This window comes from Zootoca vivipara, chromosome 17 (assembly GCF_963506605.1).
Source record: "Zootoca vivipara chromosome 17, rZooViv1.1, whole genome shotgun sequence".
NCBI classification, from domain to species: Eukaryota; Metazoa; Chordata; class Lepidosauria; order Squamata; family Lacertidae; genus Zootoca; species Zootoca vivipara.
The window spans coordinates 36,016,952-36,023,443 of NC_083292.1; the positions used below are offsets into that span (position 1 = coordinate 36,016,952).

Here is a 6,492-nt window from a genome sequence, read left to right on the forward strand (position 1 = left end):
GGGACTTGTAGTCCAAAAATAGCTGGAGACAGGTTCGGGAAACCGTGTGTGTGTGTGTGTGTGTGTGGGAGACAATGATTGATAGAACTTCCATATCCACTCAGACACCAAGCATTTTAATGGAATCAACTCACACATTTATTTGTCTTTCTTTGTCAAGTAATGCGGTTCAGAAATCAAGTGTACACTAGGAGTGGTCGGAATTATGTCCTCCATATGCTGTCAGATCACAACTCCCATCATCCTTGACCATTAACATAAGAGAAGCCCTGCTGGGTCAGACCAAAGGCCCATCTATTCAAGCAGACCTCAAATCCAACAGCCCTCTCCTGGGTTGTGATTTTCATCAGTTGGTAATTCAGAGGCATATTACTGCCCCTGGCAGTGGAGCTAGAACAACCTGTATGAATGCTTCTTTTGGCACAGGATTAGACAGCCACAGATAAACACAAAAATCCTCCAGAGGGCAACTCCATCACATCACCAGCTCCTCCCCAAATTCCAGCTTTTCTTTCCATTTCATTTTAAAACCAAGGTGGTTCTAACTGCTTGTCTGGTCTACTGCTTTCCCTGGGAATCCACTTATTGTAGCAGGAACCTTATTTCACCCTGAAGAAGTTCTACCAGACCTTTTGGGTCACACCTCAACATTCCTGGTATGTTCCAACGCTCAAAGGTGCTTTAGAAATTGCATGCTGGGTGGAATACAGTGGCAAAAAAAGTATAGTTCAGCAACACTTATGATCTTAGCTTCCTTCCCACATGACCTTGTGTCACCTGGCCTCACCACAAGCATGTCCTAGCCCTTCTTTATAGCCAATTAAAGGAACCCACAAACTCCTCCACCTGCCCTCACTGGCATTCCATATAGTCAGCATTATCACATTTACCATAATTCTTTTATCATTTTCGCTCCACCTTACTTTCATGAAAGAGCTCCTTATCTTGTCATTATTTGCTCAAGAATAACAAAAGCATCTAGTAGTGCAATGGTGAGTTCAGTGCCTCTTTGTGATAATGGCAGCCATGCCCTCTCAAAGCCATGCTCCTTTCTAAATCTATGCAATATAATTATGAAATAATAATAATTAGGGATGTGTTGCAATGATCAATGCAGATCTCCATGTATTGCCTGTCAACTCGATCTACTATTTTTTGTGGATAAATATGGGCAGATGATTTGGAGTTTTCCAATATCTTCTTTTCAAATGACTTAAGTTGTCTTTTTCTTGATATTCCATAGTACATGAGAGAATTTGCACACCATTACCTTGAAACAGGAGCACCTTGTGTTTTTAACATTCCTAAATGCTGACCTTTGGAGCTCATAGAACAACTCCTCCTTGGTGTTCTTTCAACACACCTTCTCCTGGGGGACCGTAGGAACCCGTCCTCAGCAGCCAACTCTCACTCTGATTGGCTGCAATCAGCACAAATAGTGGAAAGACTTCTTCTCAGTGGCTAAAAAGTTCACTTTTGTTTTGATTCAGAGGCTTTGGCAAGCTTTTAATCTTTAAGAAATTAGTGTATTCTAATATTTCTGTTGGAAGCTGCCCAGAGTGGCTGGGGAAACCCAGCCAGCCAGATGGGCGGGGTATAAATAATAAATTATTATTATTATTATTATTATTATTATTATTATTATTATTATTATTATTATTATTAACACTGGAAACAGGGACCCTGCTGGGGATCTTCGGCTACCTGTGACTCTGATCCACTACTAGACCTTTGAAAGTACTTAGGTTGGTTTGCTGCTATGTGCAAACACGCTGATTGACCCTGTCTAATAGGGGTAGTCTCTATTTTATGGAGGAAATGAAGTGGCTCAATGGTAGAGCAACTGCTTAGCATGCAGAAGGTACCAGGTTCAACCCTCAACATCTCTGGGTAGGGCTGGGAAATACTTCAAAGCCTGGAGAGCTGCTGACAGTTGATGTAGACAATACTAAGCTAGATGGACCCCAGTGGTCTGACTCAGTGTAAGGCAGCTTCCTGTGTTGTTATGTTCCTGGTTACTTGACATACATTTTAAGGGTCACAACACAGTAATAAAACATCTGCTTTGCACGAAGAAGGTTCCAGGTTCAATCCTCGGCACCTCCAGGTAGCTCTGGGAAAGAATTCCTGTTTGAAGCCCTTGTAAAGTTGTTGCCATTCAGTATGGGAAATAATGAGCTCAATGGACTAATGGTCCAGGCTGTTATGGTCTGGCTTCTTATGTTCTGAAAAACCACTGCCCCCTTGTCTCTGACCTGCTATAGAGGAACATAGGGACACTCTTCACAAGCTGGTTTTCCTGTGGTGGATTTCCTCCTCCAAAGTGACCATTAAAATCACCAATTGAGGTCCAGCTCAGGAATACACAATGTGGTGTCTTCTAAATGTCCCTTTTTTGGCATGGTGGCAAGGTAGAAATTGCAACCCTTTGCTTCTGTTTCTTGTTAACCATGGTCTGAGGTGTTGTCTGAACCCGTAACTCTGTAGTTAATAGCTCAGTCTACTTCATTCCACCTAGATGAATCATATAACCATAGAATTGTAGAGTTGGAAGGGATTAACTCATTCTACTGTAGCATTTACTCCCTCCCTAATCTTAATACAATGAGCCAATTTAACAAAGTTAATTAAACTCCAGCATTTAATTTCCCTCTCAGCTTCTGTGGACACCTCCGCTTTCCCCCAGTGTTGAGCTATGAAAGCTCTTGCTGCCAATTAAAATAATAGTGCCCCTATTTTCATTAAATGATTAGTGCCTTATGGGTTATCCAAAGCCTGTCTGGCCCATGGCAAGGTGTAGTGGAGTAGCGGAGTCATTGCTACATCCTCAGTCCTCCACCACCCAGGGCAGAACATCTGAAACTGTCTTATACCAAGTGAGACCATGAAGCAGCTCTCCACGGTTTCAGACTCAGGGGAAATTCATAGCCATACCTGGAGATTCCTGGGATTGAATTTGGGGCCTTCTGCATCTAAAGCAGGTGCTCTACCATTGAGTTTATTGCCCTTAAGGCTCATTCACCCTTCTTTTGGTATGAGATTTCTTTTGCTCGTCCATGACTTCTAGGCATCGATTCAAGTGGGTTGTTTTTTTTGTCTTGCTGTTTTCCCTAGAAAAAGCCTGTGGTTTAGCACTGAATTAGAACAAAAGTCAATTTGCAAAAAAGAGTGGCATTTTTCCAATTCAGCACTAAACTGAGGGGTTCCCTGGGGAAAGCAGTGGGACCCCAAAATAATCCTTCTGGGGCATGTGGGTTGGTTTTGATCCCAACCAGCTGTGTTGCATGTTATATCCCTTTGGTTATCTGCTATGGAGCTCAGTGACATTGCAAGACCTGAGTGGGCTCTCGTTTGCATCCCACTCCCTTCATCTGCACATCTTGGGTTCTATTTATTGGTCATGGTCAAGTGTGACAGAATGCTGTGTAGTGTCAGATATAAGCTTTACTTTCTATTTGGAGTATTTACCCGCATTTGTGTGGAGGAAGAACCAAAGGTTAGGTGTGTGGACAATAAAACAACACGAGAAGACTGGAATTATGATGCAAAGCAAGCTTTTATTTATTGGGTTGGTTATTATTGTTGGCGTTTGAAATTTGGGATCATAAACTGGATTGTATCATTGCAAAACCGTTGGCTTTGATCTGAGTGAAAGGACATAGGCAGAGACCTAAATGATGTTTCTATTGTCACATTGGAGACAAAATATATCTATATCACAATAAGTGGCCACAGCATAAATCGTTAGATCTGCCTTTATAGAGACAACAGTCCGGAGCAAGTAAAGAGCAGTTTAACAGAGGCAGGTACAGGATTGGTTTGCAGAAGTGCTGCGTACCCACTGATTCCTGCTGGGATTCTTCAGGGCTCAGCATTTCCGAAAGCAGAGCCCGGCAAAGCTTAATGATGCATTTGTTGCGCCTGCATTGGTTCTTCACGTTCCACTAGAAGGTCCTCTCCAGGGCTTAGCAGGGTCCACAGGGTCCACAGATGCTGTTCCTTCGGACGATGGGGTAAGAGAAGCTTCCACGCCTGGATCCATAGCCATAGCATGGCTGATAGCAGCTAGAGCCACGGCCATAGAGGCCCCCATAACCACAGCCCCCATATCCGTACCCACCATAGCCCAAGCCACCATATCCGCCTTGTGGGTACCAACCACGGCCACCGTAACCCCAGCTGCCAGAACTTATTGGCTGGTAGCAAATACGTCCGCAACCCTGACCACCATAGCCCCAGCCTCTGGAACCAAAACCACCATAGCTCAGTGGCTGATAGCAACCACTGCCATAGCTGTAGCCTCGCCCGTAACCTCCTTGCCCATAGCCACCATAGCAGCTTCCAGAACTATAGCGGGTTCTGCGCCCAGAGCCTCCATAACAACTTCCAGAGCTGTAGCCATGCCCAGAGCCTCCATAACAACTTCCAGAGCTGTAGCCATGCCCAGAGCCTCCATGGCAGCTGCTGGAGGAGGTGGGTCTGCAATAACCTGGGTCACACTGGGATTGGTGCTTGAAGATGCTCATGTTGCTTGGAGAAGGAGTTGGATCTGAAACAACACAGCACAGAGCAGAGTCAACTTGGAGGAACTTCTGACTAGGCAGAGCGAAGTTCAGAAAGGGTCAAGTGTCGGAATGGAGTAACACTGAGGGGAGCACAATACTGTGGGCTGGATCAAAACTAAGGCCACATTCTCACCATAGATGTAAAAGCATTATAGCATCACTTGCAACAATCATGGCGTCCTCCAAAGAATTCTGGGAGCTGTGGTTTGTTAAGGCTGTCAGAAGTCTGTCCCTTATTCCCCAAACAGAACTATAGTTCTCGGAGTAGTTTAACAAGCCCTCTTCACAGGGGACTGGGAATTGTGTCTCTGTGAGGGGAATTGGGAGTCTCTTGACAATTCCCAACACTTTTAACAAACTATACCTCCCAGAATTATTGGATACAATCCTAAAGGTTCCAAACCCTTTTTGCCATTAGAGGGTTACAGACAACTAAATTATATTCAGCGTATACCCACTGAAATTAATAGACATTACCACGTTAACTACATTAATTGATCTAATCTAGTGTAGATGGAGTTGAGTTTTGTTAGAGAACTGCAATTTCCACCAGCCACACCAAACACAGCCAATGGCCAGGGATGAGGGGAATTATATTTCAGCAACAGCAGGAGTGTCATATTCCCCAAGCTGGAAATCCACATGAATTTATTCTAAGGCAAGAGGGAGGAAGTTGGACTCCACCTCTCATCTTACCTGGTAACTGGCAATGTTGACCAAGGCTGATAATTCATTTATTATATTTCTATCCTCCCTTTCCTCTAAGGAGTTCATGCTTCTCTGTGTACATGCTTCTCTGCTTCCCATTTTACCCTCACAACAATCCACCGAGGTATTGAGTGGCCGAGAGACAGTGGCTGGCCTAAGGTCACCTAGTGAGCTTCCTGGCCAAATGGGGACTTGAAAACTGGTCTCCCAGGTCTTAGTCCAACACTCTTCCTACAACACAACACTGGAGTCCAGCACCAGCTGTTCTAAAACCTACAGCCAAGATATTTTCAAATAAGTAAACAGAGGCTTAGCAAGCCCAGGTGGTACCCAGTGTGGAATTTTTTTTGTCACCTCTCCCCCCCAAAAAAAACACGGCTCTGGCTCTGGTGAAAAGTGAAAATCATGAATGGGGGGGGGGGACTAGATCTTACAGAACAAAACCGACTTCAGATATGAAATCAGCATTGAAAGAACATATAAGAACAGTTGAAAAATCTCATGCAACAGAAAAAAAAAAGTTCCCCCATGGGGGGTGCCGAGTGTCACCCAGCTCCAAGGTGGCACCAGGGGCGACCCGCCCCCATCGCCCCCCCTTGCTACACCACTGTAAGTAAATAAGGACTAGGAGAGGAATCATTTGAAAGAAAGACAAAGTCAAGTAATGTTCTTCTGAGATCCAACCACCACTGCCACATTAGGAAAACAATAGGAATCAAATAAAGCTCTGAAGCATCACTAAAAGACTGTATCACTGCAAGGACTTACTTGGACTTCTGAACGATGGAGATCAAGTGAGGATGTTGGAGAAGTGTTGGATGCCTTGCCCTTTTATACCCTATCTGGGGCAGTCTTTTGATTATGAGACATCCCTTGTGCACATGATTTTCAAATCCTAATTAATTATCAGCCCAGGTAGGCCACGCTCACTCACACAGATGCAACATCCTAATTGCTTTAATTGTCTTTTCCTCCCTCCTTTGGGGCTATTAGTTTATCAAAGGCATCTCAGTGTCAACTCAGCATGCCATGCCCGTCAACACCCTGCTGCTCTTTCATATTTAACAAGCTGGGGGATAGACATAATGCTACCCTTGGATGGCCATTGCTAAATTTTGGGTAGGCATTGGTCATGCTGAACTGGGTGAACCCAGCACCCTACAAAACCTACCTTGGAAGAGCTTGACAAATCCCAGTTGGTCAGCCATGCCCTCCTTCT

The 6,492-nt window shown here is 44.4% G+C and overlaps 1 long non-coding RNA gene across 1 annotated transcript; it reads right to left on the reverse strand.

Moving 5' to 3' along the window:
- Positions 1-3,537: 3,537 nt before the first annotated feature.
- LOC118076470 (uncharacterized) lies at positions 3,538-6,111 on the reverse strand. The gene is made up of 2 exons (XR_004691501.1): positions 6,042-6,111; positions 3,538-4,549 (listed from the first exon to the last, which is right to left on the reverse strand). It is a non-coding gene; the product is annotated as an uncharacterized LOC118076470 (long non-coding RNA).
- Positions 6,112-6,492: the final 381 nt, after the last annotated feature.